Source organism: Cebus imitator, unplaced genomic scaffold, assembly GCF_001604975.1.
Source record: "Cebus imitator isolate Cc_AM_T3 unplaced genomic scaffold, Cebus_imitator-1.0 Scaffold21, whole genome shotgun sequence".
NCBI classification, from domain to species: Eukaryota; Metazoa; Chordata; class Mammalia; order Primates; family Cebidae; genus Cebus; species Cebus imitator.
This window is the reverse complement of record NW_016107336.1, coordinates 5,457,289-5,472,517: the sequence shown is the minus strand read 5'-3', so window position 1 is coordinate 5,472,517 and position 15,229 is coordinate 5,457,289. Positions and strand designations below refer to the sequence as shown.

At 41.9% G+C, this 15,229-nt stretch overlaps 1 long non-coding RNA gene across 1 annotated transcript in view; it reads right to left on the bottom strand.

Moving 5' to 3' along the window:
• LOC108299391 overlaps positions 1-2,683 on the bottom strand; it is a 435,824-nt gene extending 433,141 nt beyond the window's left edge. Inside the window, exon 1 of the long non-coding RNA XR_005198934.1 lies at positions 2,563-2,683. This is a non-coding gene — a long non-coding RNA (uncharacterized LOC108299391). The remainder of the gene's footprint in view (positions 1-2,562) is intronic.
• Positions 2,684-15,229: the final 12,546 nt, after the last annotated feature.

Sequence of the window (15,229 nt, the reverse complement as noted above, 5' to 3'; positions counted from 1 at the left end):
TTATTTTCTATATGTTTCTTTCCTCTGTAATGTTTTTATAAGATATGAGATCACTGTAATACATAGTTTGATGTTCTCATCTTGGTACTTAATGTTATATATTGAGCATTTTTGGATTCATAAATAGTAGTAATGTCTATATATTAATCCACATGTATGTACACTAGTTTATGTAAGTTCACCTGTTGTTCAACATTTTGATTATATAAATATCAAGTTAACGCCATACTCACTGAAACCTCCCACTCCCTGGTTGAAGAGATTCTCGTGCCTCAGCCTCCCAAGTAGCTGGGATTACAGGCACGCTCTACAACACCCAGCTAATTTTTGTACTTTTAGTAGAGATGAGATTTCACCACGTTGGCCAGGATGGTCTCTATCTCCTGACCTTGTGATCTGCCCACCTTGGCCTCCCAAAGGAGCTGATCAACTATTTGATCAGCTATGATAAAAATGTACATACACACACTTATGATATATGTACAAATCCAATTAAAGCACAATAGAACAATGTAGTAAGTAATCACATAATTCTTCATGTAATTTATTTAGCCTAGATGGAAAACAGAGTTTGAAGTTATAGGGAACTAAATTAGTCTGAGTGTCCTGTATATGAATCTGGGGAATAGGGAGACATCCACCTCTATCCTCAACCCCATCCCTATAGTCAATGCTAAAATCAAACTGGGCAAGTGTCAGAGTGGGGAGATTCGAATACCCAGAGGAAGAAATAACACTTTCCAATGGTTCGCTGGAACCAATGGTACACCATCCAGGCTACATGGTTTCCATTCCGCCAACTCAAAGGGCCATAAACGATTCCATGTGTGAACACATAGTAGCTGATTCATGGTGCATTGGGGCCAGCCATAAGCTACATATATGTAAATGGTGTTATTTACTCAATTAATTAATCTTTGCCCCCTAAATACATGATTCTAATTATTGTTTCCAAATTAATATTCATTAAAATGACAACACCATTATATTCTTATCTTCTTTAGATTCTTTGTTTGGATTATCATTTAAGAAAAAAAAAGCAGCTGCCATGCAACCTAACATGTTCTAGTTAAACCATGCCCAATTCGCCTAATATATCATCAGTCTAATGATTCCCTAATTTTTAAAGCTGGAAGATATATGGAATGTTACAACAGTGACAGCACATTAAAATGGTTATTCTACTCCCTTCCAAATTCCAATTGCACCTCCCTATCCAGATCCCAAACTCTCTCTTGTGGCTACTGGGAATGTCAAAAATCAGGGTCTACCACACTCCCAGAAGTGTGGAAAAGAAACTTGAGTCCTATTTTCTTTCGGATGTTCAACTAAAGGCTTAACTAAACGCTCACGGTGAAACTGCAGTCTCTCATAACAACACGTGAGAGATGCTGTCACTGGCTGCTTTTCTAGGGGAATGGTGATCAGAGTCACACTTGGTCTTATAAACCAAGTGAAAAAGATTTGTAAGGAATAAACAGAAAAGCTTGGGGAACAAAAGTTTCTTCCCTCAAAATATAAAGTGCCTTTTTACACAAAGAACTAGGATGTGGGCATCTCAGCCTTCCAGTTTCTCCACTTTTGTTATATTATCTAGTGAAGCAACTGAAAAGGAGCCATAATCTAGAGCTAAGTCCTGGATCCCGAAAAGACTACACGAGAATGACTAGCTTAACACATCGGAGCCAGAAGGACCAACATACCGCAATAGGAAATAGTATGATTATGTAATGCATTGGAGCCAGAGGCTCAATAAAACGGGCACTGTGCTGAATATGGTGTGGAGGAGGAAAGCCATTAAATTCTTGGACCGCGCCAGGATTCTCCTCCAGTGAGCCCATTCGGAGCAGCAGCACAGCAGGTCACCCTTCCACACGGCAGCGCCACTGTAACCAGTTACTTGTCACCGTTCCCAAGGGGAACGTGAGTGACCAACAAATGCACAACGTCTTTTCTTCTTCCAGAAGTTTCCTTGGTTTCAAAAGTCAGAAAACCTGGTAAAAGGCTTGCAGAGAACACCGCTACCTTTTTGGAAGGTAAGGGCCAGTCTTGGTATTTTTCTGAGTGCCAAGCGAAACACAGACAGACCCAGCAGGGCGTACATCCCTCTCCACAGCTGCCTCCCTTCCCATGCACACTCATACACATTCCAACCTGGTGCCGACACCCCTGGCTTATCTCTGAAGCCCCCAGCTAATTCTCACACTCCATTGGAAAGGTGACCTCAAGGGTACTGTTTGTGTCGCCATTCAAGAGACTTTTCACCATTAAACCTGAAACTTCGTCCAAACAAATAGACAAAAAATCTCTCAGATAAAGCATAAGGGCTGTAAAGGGATTTATTCCTCCTTGATAACATGACTCCTGGAGGTCACCTAAACAATATCTTCAAATAATTAATTTTCCAGTCCTTTTCTTTGATTTGAGGATAATTCCACGGAAGTGTATTATTTTGTTGTTTTTTAACCTGAGTTCATTCCCAGCCAGCTCTTTGGAACCCCTCACCACACTGCTGAATTGTCCCTGTGGCCTCCCATAAAGAGAACTACACAGCAGGCCTACCTCGAAGCCTGCCACCCCCCTCTAGCCAGAGGGCCCGGAGGCAGACCTGCAGGCTGGGGTTGGTGCATCCTCTGGAGATGAAGCAGGAAGGACGGGCCCCTTTTTCGGTGGCAGCTCTTTCAACCTTAGCAGGCAGCTGGCAGCAGCCCCCTGTGAAGCCCGGGCAAAGAACAATGATTTCAACACCCTCCTCAGTAGCCTCCAGCCCCATCTCACATCTCCTTCTGGCCCACAGTGCTCCTGTCACAGTGATCATGGAGGCAGCAGTTGTGCTGTAATGAGGACGCTCCTGGGCCAGCCAATCTCACTGAGCGCAGGATGCCAGCTGCCCCATCGCCAGCAGCATCTCCCTGGCACCGCATCCTCCTCGGCGCTCTTCCTCTCTCCCCAACTCCATCTCGTCCTCTTGGCCACTGGAATCACCAGTCGGGCTGAGACCAAGCACACAACTTCTCTGCCCCAGATTTAAGGTTATTTCTTTTCCTGACTCACCGAGAGCATCTCCGGCTCAAGACCAGGTAGGGCACAAGTGTTAGTCAAGTCATACTGAGTAACCACTTTTTTGAAGGTGCTTCAATTCTCTATTTCTTGACTTGATTGCTCACATAGTTCATACATTCCCCTGGCCTACTGGACACTTTAAGTGTTCCTGTTTCTTCCACAGTCATGATGCTGTGGTCTTATTAACTCCAGGATCTTTCAATTCAGGGTACAGAGAAGATCACTCATGGGTGGCACTGCCCATAGGACAACCATCCATGGTTGGCACCCTCTGGGGGTGCCCGGAGTCTCCCCCCCGGGTTCTGTAGTCCTCCCTCCAAACTTCCTAGGACTTTGAACCAACAACAGCCAGGAGATGCTGAAGCTGCCCCAACACCTGTTTCCAGATGAAAATATGCGAGCCCACCTGGCATGTGAGCAATTCTCCTCCATTCTCTGACTCCTGGGACCAGAATGAAAATGCAGTGATCAAAGCTGACTCTCTGACGGCAAACCAGGAGAAGCCCCACAGCCCAGCAAAGCAGGCGGATCTAACCGCGCTGCCCAAGACCCAAGAAGTCTCAGTGCCAAGAAGTCTGTTTTCTTACTATCTCTACTTCCATTTCCCTTCTCATCGTTTGTCAGATTTGCCCAAATGGAACAGTTCTACATTACAAGGAATAGTGTGTATTTTTAATTCCCATCACCCTCCCTATGGCTCACATTAAAGGCATTATAAGAAAGTGCTTCCACACTCAGCCATGCTTCCCTAGTCCCTCTGGCCGACCCGCCCAGCTCCATGACTGTCCCACACCAGAAAGACAGACAGATGCAGGGACAGCAAACACAGGCACATCAGTGAGGTCTGTGTGACCCGCAGCACTGGCCAGAGCAGAGGGTGGAGCAATAGGATTTTCAAAGGTCCCCTCCCAGCTTTTCACTTTAATGATCTTTGAGGTGCCTGAGGCAACACTTTCATCCTGGATAGACACAGCAAAGGAGTGTTTGGGAAGCAGAGAAACAGGAAAGGGCATAGAGAAAGGGCTTGTTGTATTTAAGAAAGGGTCATTCTAATAGCTTGCTGCCTTCAGGCTCTGCCTTCCCTTCCCTCACTAGGGGAGGAAACTCCCAGCACTTTCCAGTACCGAGCAGCAGTTCCCAGACATTGTGGATCCGAACAGATGACACATGTGAGGTCCACAGAAGAGCAGACAAGGGGTCATCCCAATCCTGGGCCCAGGTTAATTGGTGTGTGGCAAATTGGTAGTATTGGCAAAGAAGGCTGGAGAGTTATCAAGAGAGATAGGACCAATGACCATGCAGAACGTGGCCAGTCAGTCAGGGTGCAGACATGCCCAAGACCTGTCCTTGGGATCAGCAGGCTGAAGAAAAAGCTCAGGCTCATCTAACAGTAATCCCAGCACTTTGGAAGACCAAGTGGGGGTAGATCACGAGGTCAGGAGTTCGAGACCAGCTTGGGCAATATGATGAAACCCCGTTTCTACTATAAATACAAAAATTAGCTGGGTGTGGTGGGGTGCACCTGTAGTCCCAGCTACTTGGGAGGCTGAGGCAGGAGAATTGCTTGAACCCGGGAGGTGGAGGTTGCAGTGAGCTGAGATCGTGCCACTGCATTCCAGCCTGGGTGACAGAGCAAGAATTCGTCTCAAAAAAAAAAAAAAAAGAGTAGAGCAGGAGAAACTCCATCCCAGCCCAGGACGATGTGAGCTATACATCTGTGCAAAGGCTCAGAAAAGGAAATGTGACAATATGTTTGCAGAAGGCACTTTTTTTTTTAGGTGGAGCTTCACTCTTTTTACCCAATCTATAGTGCAATGACATGATCTCAGCTCACTGCAACCTCCACCTCCAGGTTCATGTGAGTCTCCTGCCTCAGCCTCTCAAGTAGCTGGGATTACAGGCATGTGCCACCATGCCCGGCTAATTTTGTATTTTTAGTAGACAGGGAGTTTCACCGTGTTGGCCAGGCTGGTCTCAAACCCCTGACCTCAAGTGATCCAGCTGCCTCAGCCTGCCAAAGTGCTGAGGTGAGAGGTGTGAGCCACGGTGCCTGGCTGAGAAGGCATTCTTATAGCATGACCTTTACACCATGTAATAAGATGCTGGAAAAATTGGGCCTCATAGCTTCTCATGAAATACAAGAGTCATTCATTTCAGGACTTGAATTTATGAAAACCTTGAATGTATTTTAAATAAAAGTATAGACTCCAGCTAAGGCTGAGGTTTGCCTCTAGCTACCCATGAGTGAAGACTGTATTAAACACTGCGTGGAAGTATTTTGCCCATGATAATTGCAATATTTAGACCTAAATTGATCATTTAACAAACAAACCAGTAGTGACTTAGCTCCTACTTCTTTTGAAGGGCATTCTCAAATAATTTGTTATTATTATTTTTTTTAGTGCCAGATTATGGAATGATGCTTCCCTGCTACCACTAGTGCCACCAACCACCAGCACCATGTCTGCCAATTAGACACGTGTGCCCAGACCAGGGGCCTAGGCAGAGACCAAGTCAGTTTACTTACAGTTGCATATGTGAACTTCAAAAAGGTCCCAGCCTTATTCAATCTTGTCAAATATCCCCGTCTTGCAAAATGGATCCTAAATAGAACTCATCTTTTTGGGGTCAGCCAAAAAAACAAACAAACCTGACACTGTCACTGAGCTCAGACTTTCACTTGGTAAATGATTAAGAATGAGAGCTGTGATTCCCCTGTCCACCTTTTCTCCCTCATTCCTTTGCTCCCTCTCTTCCTGCTTGCTCCTTCTACTGCATTAAGTTAATAGATGATTATTTCCATGAAAGCAAACCTGCTCAAAGCTTCAAAAAGCTTGCAAGAAATTGTTATTGTGATTCAATCTTTTAAACTTTGCAGTGTTAATAATCCCTTCAGACTCATAAAGAGCTTATTGGAACCAGCATTGGAATTAATTGAATTTGTAGTCTCACCAAACACAGACAGCAACTCTATTATTAGTATTCGGATTACTGTGGTGGATTTTGATATTTTTACATTCTTTGAATTAAAGGGGCAGTATCAAATTAAAGACACAGCAGCCTTATGTCTATCCTATGTCCTCATTCATAGTACTTCCTGTGACTCAATCAAAAGCAAGATACAAACCATGCATTTATTTAGTGTCTACATGTTTGTTATTGGTAGTTCTAAATTAGTAACAATAAAGCCTTCTCATTTCTTGGTTATTTTTAGGCATTTTTGTTTCCTGTTTCTCTTTAGGGAAGGCTTACTTTTTGCGTGCAGTTTAATTTTTATTTAGCAATATTTTCCAACTGAACTTCCTTTCCAGATTCTTGTTACTTGTGTAGTTTGGCTTTCAGAACCTAATAGAAAGATCAGTTTCTCAATATTTCTACTGCACGGTACAACAGAATAGACTTGGAGCAAAAAGACCTGTGCTGTGGTCCCCGCATACCAGTAGCCACCTGTGCAGCCCCTCAGCATCAGATTACCACTAAAAAAGGCCAGCATGATGGTTCAATGGTGGTTCATACCTGTAATCCCAGCACTTGGGAGGCCCTGGTGGGAGGATCACTCAAGCCCAAAAGTTCAATACCATATTGGACAGCATGGTGAGACCCTGTCTGTACTAAACATACAAAAATTAGCAGGGCATGGTGGTACACACCTGTGGTTCCAGCTACTTGAGAGGCTAAGGTGGGGGGATCGCTTCAGCCTGGAGGTCGAGGCTGCAGCATTGAACTAGGATGACACCACTGCACTTCAGCTGAGCGACAGAGCAAGACCCTGTCTCAGACATAAAAAAATAAAAAACCCAAAGAGGAAACCTGGTTTCTAACATCACTGTCATCTCTGAATTATTTCTAAGTCTCTGCCTTTTATGATTATAATTATATGGTGGTATAAAAGATCCATAAAGGCCTCTTCCTGTAGTGAATCATAAATACTTCTGCTTTCTTATTTATTGTGCTCCTTATTGCTTTAGAAGGATAAGGAAGATTTTCATTCCCACGGCTGCTTGTTTTCTAACATACTGTCTTTCGGGAAAGATTTTTGCCTTAGAACCTGAGAGTGTGTGCTTATGTATTTGGGGTACATTGCCTATGTTGGGTTCATATTTGTATGTTTGTTGGGGGAGGAGGTTACAGAGAAGGGGAAAAGGAGTACTATTTTTAAGCAGTTTGTTTAATACTGTCCTAAGTTTCAACAAGTTAAAAAATGTTTGAGAAAATATAGATCCAGAGCATAAAAGCTATGCCTCATGCTTTATGGGTGCTTCTAGACGGCAAGTAATCATATAAACCAGCCAGCCTCATAAATCATTGACTCTTTAGTGCGCATCTGCTAAGGGACTGGCCTTGGCAGTAGTTGTTGTAAGTCCCAGTTCCCTACCCTTGACAAGTTCATACGCCAGTTGAAGGATACAGAATCAGAACTGTGGGTTTGCAAGAGTTAATCAGAGTTCTAGTCCAACCTCTATCCCAAGAAATCATTAAGAAGATTAATGACAACCCAAAAGAGATCATTTTATAGTAGAAAATCTAGCACACTGCACAAGGCAGGTTAGAAGAACAGCCATTTATTCCCTCATTCTACCAAAACTGAAAAGATCAGTTTCTACGACTGGTTGATTTTTTTTTTTTTTTTTTTTTGCGAAGGCAGGACAGAAGGCAAGGGTGACTGAGTGAATTGGAGAAACCGCCTCCTCGCTGAGCAATTTCACGTAGTTGCCCTCCCTCTAGTGGTCAAAGTAGAGATGGCAGCTCTCTGGTTCAGTCTTGAGAGTCCGGTTGGAAGAAGGGGACTAGGGGTTAACCAACCCCCAAAGTTTTGCCTATCTATTTTGGAACCTCAATGCTAAGTTGTAGAACAAGTGGCCTTACAAAGATTTTCTCTTAATTAGAACATCTTGCTTGTTTATAATGATCATGGCACTTACAAAAGACCATATGTCTTTGAGACGCCGCTTGGCAAGACTTTTCCAATGTTTACCAAATCTATTTTGTATCCCATGCTAATAATAGTCCAGTGGGTCCCCTGGCAGAGCGACGGAGATGGAGGACTTCTCATTTCTTCTATTACTCACTATTCTGCCTTTAGAATGTGAAAGACCTCTTAGTTCCTGTGAAAGGACTTGCACTCAGCTCAAAGTTTCCCAAACGCTGTTATTTTGGGAAACGTTTATTTCAAGGGCTAAATTGTCATCTTTTGCCAAATCAACATTGAGCAATGCTCTGCACTTTGTTACACACACACTTAAAACTATTCCTTTAAGAGAAACTTTGAAATGAATGGCAAATAATCGTATCCATGATATAATTCTATCCTTTGGGTGGTAGCTTTTTAGTTCCGGAACAAGAGAGGTATATTCTGATCTGAGAGGGTGAAATTGATGCCCAGCATTAGTTGCAATTGTTCCAAGGTAACTCAGCTGGACTTTTCCTCACCGTGTAACCCTGACTGTGCTGAGTGATTAAAAAGAGAGTAGACATGCCTACAATGTCTATCATCAACATAATTCTCCCAAAATAAGAAATCATTTTGTTTCATTGCGTTGATGTGACAATAAAGAATGTGCTCAGTTTATTTTTACTCCTTAAATCTGATTTTGGTCATCCAGGAGACACAGCCACCATCATTCATTTTGGCACGAAGTTATGTGGCGATTTATACAGAAACCTTGGAACTAGCCAGTTAGGTTTGATGTTACTCAAGAGCTGGGTAATTTATGAGTCTTTGCAAGTCCATCAAACATGTTTTTGTGTGCAGACTACATGTTTGATACTAAGGGTCTCCTTTTTTAGTTGAGTTGTAACGGGGGGAAAAAAAGACCAGGAATTTTTTTCTCAATTGTGATAACTCTACAGTTCTAGGTGGCATAATTCTTTATTGTAGCATATTCTATATACTTTGAATAATTATTATTACCAAGTCTTTCTCCCTACTTGGGAAATGGTGGCATTATCATCAATTTATAAACAGCTTTGAAATAGCTCAAAGCAATGAGAAATAACTGTTTAAAATAACAAGTACATACTGACAGCTTAACATGTACCAGTCAGTATTTAAAGGCCTTAGCCCTATTAACTCATTTATTTCATAAAACAGACCTACTATACAACTACCATTGATATCCCCATCAAACAGAAATGTACCTTCAGTTGCACCAAGATATCTCCACATTATCTCGCTAAGTATGACAATATTCTTGTGAGACTCTTAAATGCTTCATTTTGTATATTCTTTGTTAATAGCTACATTGTATACACATGACACAGGACTATGTTTATTTTTAGAAAACATATATGTCATAGTTGCTGCCCTGAGTTCCTTGAGGGCAGAGTCTGTGTTTTAGCTCTTCAGATTTTCCTGTTATAAATAACTTTATCACGTGCCGTGCATGGCTTTTCCGAATCAAATTTATTTATATGTAAATTTACTCCTGAAATCATGCTAATCACTAGAAAGGTTTGTGCCATAAAGATCTCCTATTTCCAATGAAGAAAAGAGAATTGCATTGGAAGTGTATGAAATAGCAATTAAATTTAACTCTGAGGGTAGAGAACTGCTACCTTCCACTATGAAAATACTTTGGAATAGTGGATATTGAGGGTAAAGAAGTTGGAGAAAGTTCTCTGATGTGACTTTTACAAACAAAAAAAGTCAACATACACATTTCAGTGCCACAATAATTAATAAGAGTAAACAGTAACCGTGAGCCAGCTCCTGAGGGGCCTACCTGTAACTCTAGGAAATTTGAAATCAAGCCAGACTTAGAGGGGCAACATACCTCTCAGGGCTTGAAGAACACCAAGACCTCTATTCCCAGGACACAGAATACTTCGCATGAAATAAATGACTATATACGCTGTAAGGTTACTGTTATTTTTTAAATCAGTTTTCAAAACTTCTACCTGTTTTCTCCAAAGCACAGACATGCACCTATAAACACACCTGCTTCTTTATATTTGGTTTATGCAGCCTGCCCTGGGAATGAGGAAAATTACTTCACACTATATAGTTGCTATGTCCATGTACTTTCAAAATTTAGATGAAAATGGGGAAAAGATCGTCTAGCAAACAGATCATTTTATTACACCATGCATTTATGTCTTCATTAAATAAACTTTTCTTTTTTTTTTTTTGAGATGGAGTCCGGCTCTGTCGCCCAGGCTGGAGTGCAGTGGCCCGATATCAGCTCACTACAACCTCTGCCTCCCAGGTTCAAGCAATTCTCCTGCCTCACCTCCCAAGTAGCTGAGACTACAGGCACTCACCACCACGCCCGGCTAATTTTTGTACTTTCAATAGAGATGCGGTTTCACCATGTTGTCCAGGCTGGTCTGGTACTCCTGACCTCAGGTGATCTGCCAACCTCAGCCTCCCAAAATGCTGGGATTACAGGTGTGAGCCACCACACCCAACCTGAATAAATCTTTTTGAGCAACTTCTATAAGAGTGTTCTTGGTTGGAAACCAGCCTCAAGGAAGCATAGTCCTGCCTCCAAATGTGACAGCCTAGGTCCACCAAGACTTAAACACTATGGGCACCACACACCATAAGGGTAACACACTGCAGAATAGAGGGGTGGTCACGAAAGAGTCATAGAGTAGCTGTGGGGGTGCAAACAAGGGAGAGTGTACCTCCAGCTACGAACATCCAGAAGGATTTCATGGAGAAGGTGGGCCAGTAGCTGATCACTGAAGAATGTTCAGAGACGTAAACAGGCAATGCTGGAGGAAGACCTTCCAGCCAGAGTTAACCATGTGAGCAAAGGCTCCAATTCCCAGGGGAGAATCTGAGAGGCACAGACAGGCAGAACAGTCCTGTTTCAAAGAAAATAATGGGAAGTGACAATGGACAAGTCATTTCGGAATCAGGCTGAATATTTCAGTCTATTTGTATAGCGCTCTGTAGCCACTGCTTAAAACGAATAACAGGCTGGGCATGGTGGCTCACGCCTGTAATCCTAGTGCTTTGGGAGGCTGAGGCAGGCAGATCACCTAAGGTCAGGTGTTCGAGACCAGCCTGGCCCACATAGCAAAACTCCATCATTACTAAAAATTAAAAAATTAGCCAGGCATGGTGGCGCTCGCCTGTAATCCCAGCTATTCAGGAGGCTGAGGCAGCAGAATCACTTGAACCCGGGAGGTGGAGGTTGCAGTGAGCAGAGATCATGCCACTGCACTACGGCCTGGGCGACAGAGCAAGGCTCCATCTCAAAAATAAATAAATAAAAATAATAAAGAAGAAAGTCAGAGTAAAAAGCCTGATTCAGAAGAAAGCCCATACTGTGCATGCAACAGACGTTCAAGTCATTCCAGGAGCTAGAGGCAGAACAAAGAAAGAAGAACCTTCCCACACAAGTGAAGGGAAAGTTCTGAGGATGTTGAAACCAGCAAGAAAATTAGGACAAGCCCTATGTAAGAGCTTGCCACTGTCCCTTGAGAGGTGGCAGGAAGGCTCAACTAATGATACTGAGCTGAACTCTCAAGAATTGGACGTAGGCACTTTAAATAGGGAAGCTTTGGCTCTGGAATTGCTTCTAAATGACTGCAACGTTATTGGTCCTTGGGGCACAAGGTCAAAACCCAATCTTTCTATCTTGTTCTCTATGATTAAAATGAGGATGCTTGTTACTGAGCAATGGTGAAGACTGGTTTTGAGTGAAACTGGTGGGTGGGAGAGTGAGAGCATCTTCCACTGATCGACTGAAGAAATATAACATCAGAAGGAAAGACTCACTCCTTTCCCCCTAAAAATAACAAAGTTTGTTTTTCACCTGATTTTTAAATAATCTAGAGAGAAATAACAACAACAGAAAAAAACACCTAGATGCAATGTGTGAGCACAATGAGACCATTAGAAAACTGAGGAGCTCCTTGGTTAATCCTTTAGTTTTGGTGCTCATTTTCCTGAAAAATATTACTTTTCCATTCCTCAAGGGTATAAAACGTTTAATATAAAGAAGAATAAACACTTAGCGAACAAAGATGAACAAGATTTTGAGGCCAGCGTGTCCTTTGAGTGATTCCAGCCATAACCACAACTTATTGAAAGTTCGTATTAAGTCCACTTAGCACCATGTGTTCTGGACGTCTCTCTCTGTGGGTTTCCGAAGGGCTGCCTGCATCAATCTGGACTTACTTCCTACACATGGCATTTGTCACCTTTAATCTTTCGTGTCATGGAGACATTTGAATTTGGTCTGCGCATTAAAGATTCTTGGCGGCTGCCTATGTTTCTGTGGTTGTATTTTCAGCACAAATATTTATTTACAAAGCTCACATCTATTGCACACCTACTACATGCCATGTACTCAGAGTACTTTATTATTTCTTCATTATTCCCTCAACTCAAAATTCTGCAGATATGCCTATTGATATAATATACAATTGAATTTAAAATTCATCCAAGAAGATGACAGTCATGTTTCAGGCATTGCTTGAAAGAGAATTTGATTGGGGAAGGCGGGGACACAAAATGAAAAGGGGAGACATGTACACCAACATATAAGAACAGCAGCTATGCCACCATTTGAAAACCAGGGAGATTACCTTGTAACCGAATTAGCCAAAAGCATTGCATTTTAACCCCTCCAACTTCGGTAAATAATTAATTATTGGAAACATCAGTTAAAGTACTCATCTTATGATTTTCTATTCTAGTGATCATGATATTTTCAAGGTGTTAGCCTGTAGTATCTATTATCAAGATAGGCAAGAAAACATACCTTTTCTGGGTCTACACAACATGAAGTAAAACAGAAATTCCAGCAGTGAGCTGCTTGATTTACTGATCAATGTATGGGACCACATCAGAGAAAGTTTCAAGGTAAGCGGATTCTTGGCACAGATACAATAAACTGATGATTTTCCATCTTCCTCCTTTACAGTCTCAGAGCTAATACTTAGCCAAGTTTCTTAGTAAATACATTTCCAGTGTGGTATCAACTCTGTTCTTTCAGTGCAGCTCTCATAAGTTCTACCCAAAAAAACCTGATCAAACCCAGTTTTCTTATATTTGTTTCCAAAAAACAAAATCAAGAATCAGGAATAATGAAGAAGAAATGGGTGGGCTTCATACAGAACAAAAATGTATGGAGTTATAGAAATGGTCAGTGGTTTCAAATATGTTATTAGTAATTGTTAATAAACATTTATTGAATGTCTACCGTATACTGCATGGGGACAAAAAAAACCTATGTATCTATTTGTTCAGCAGATAAATATTGACACCCATTCATGTCCCAGACTCTCTGCTCGATGCTAAGAGACAGGGCACAATTTCTCCATTTGTAAGGACTTTAAGCTGATTGGAGATTCAAATACAGAAAACATTCCAATTAACAGAAGAGAAACATGAGCAATAAATGCTAGAGGGATTCTGGGGTGGGAGGCATCTCAAAGCTCAAAATTCAGAGAACAATTTCATGTAAACATGAGACTAGAGCTCAGTGGGTGGGCAAGAGAGAACTCACTCTACTCCGACTCCCTTCACCCACTCCCCACGTTACCATGAAAATGAAATATGTCCTTTCTGGAATTTTGTTTTCATCATGTGATGGATTTCAAGGCTCTTCTCTAACTGTCCCCAAAGTCTCTGTCAGGGCAACGAAAGCCAAGCAGAAACAAGTTGAAGGAAGAATGAAAAACTGATCAGTGAGTCCAAAATGAGTGAGAAAGGCTTTTGGGGAAAGTCATCCGCTTACCCACCTGAACCCATGGACCCTCTGATAAAAATGAAGACCACTTGGCTCAAAACATGAATCTAAATGATTTATAAACCTCAATCCTCAGGGCTGGATAGCCATTTATGCAACTTGGGATTGCAACAAAACCTGAAATATAAATTGCAAAACATCAGGATAAAGGTTGAAAATCCCCCTACAAACTTTCCAACCATAGTAAAGCAGAAATAAAATAATTGTGAAAGAGACAACCCAAAAAACTGGATGAAGTAACATCAAGCGGCAGAAAATTTTGAAATGTAAAGTGTAGCAGAAAAAGTAAAATCTGTGACTACATCTAAACACCATTCCACCCCCTCCCAACCTCTCTGAGAAAACCAGGAGAAAAAGAATTGCATTGATTAACTTAAAGTCTGAAGAAGCCGTGCATGTGGCTCACCAAGGGGTCAAAAGCAGAGATATTTAGGAGTTCACAGGCCCTAATCTACTATGACAATTTTCAATGAAGAGCAGAGTTTACTGCAAAAACAAAAGGAAACAGCAAAACTGTGCACTTTTTAAAGTTATGCATTTTTAAAGTGCTAAAACCAGCAAAGGGAAGGTGTACAGTCTCAAAATTTATATTTATTTATTTACTTTTATTTCAAGACAGGATCTCACTCTGTCACCCAGGCTGGAGTACAGTGATGTAATCTCAGCTCCTGTGCTCAAGTGATCCTCCCACCTCAGCCACTCGAGTAGCTGGGACTACAGATGTGCACCACCACACCTGGCTAATTTTTGAATTTTTGGTAGGGACAGGGTTTTGCCATGTCACCCTGGATGGACTCAGATTCCTGGACTCAAACGGCTCGCCTCAGCCTCCCAAAGTACTGGGATTATAGGCGTAAGCCACGACGCCCTGCCAAAAACTCCATTTTTGAATAAAGGCAAAAATCAACTGGATTCAAAATGAAAATTTCAAACAAAAGAATAAAAAATACTAATTCCTCAATCAAATATAATTGATTAGGCAAAATAAGGATGCTAAGAAGTAGGGCAGCCTTGAAACCTATCAGCAGTGGGGAAATCTATACAGATGGCAAAACAGTGGAGAACAATAATTCTGTGGGGTAAAGAATAGTGCAGAGCTTGAAGAGACGGAGAGAGATCTGTAATATATCTTCCGCCTTATAGCTCAGAACTCCAGTTCTTACGGAGGAATCATTTTCTTAAATGTATTAGTTCTCCCTCTCCCTCCATCTCTCTGCTTCTCATACACACACACACACACACACACACACACACACCCTGATCCCCCGTTTTCCCATTCCTCCGAGTATATTCACTTTTCTTTTCCATTCCCACATCTATGCCAAATGTGTTCTGATAATGACATTATATTGTAATTAGCCATAATGTTCCTGCAAAATTAATTGATTAGTTGCTGAACAAACAGCTAGGTCAAGGGAATATGATGCATGGGACAGATCCGTTTTGATAAGGTGAGAAAA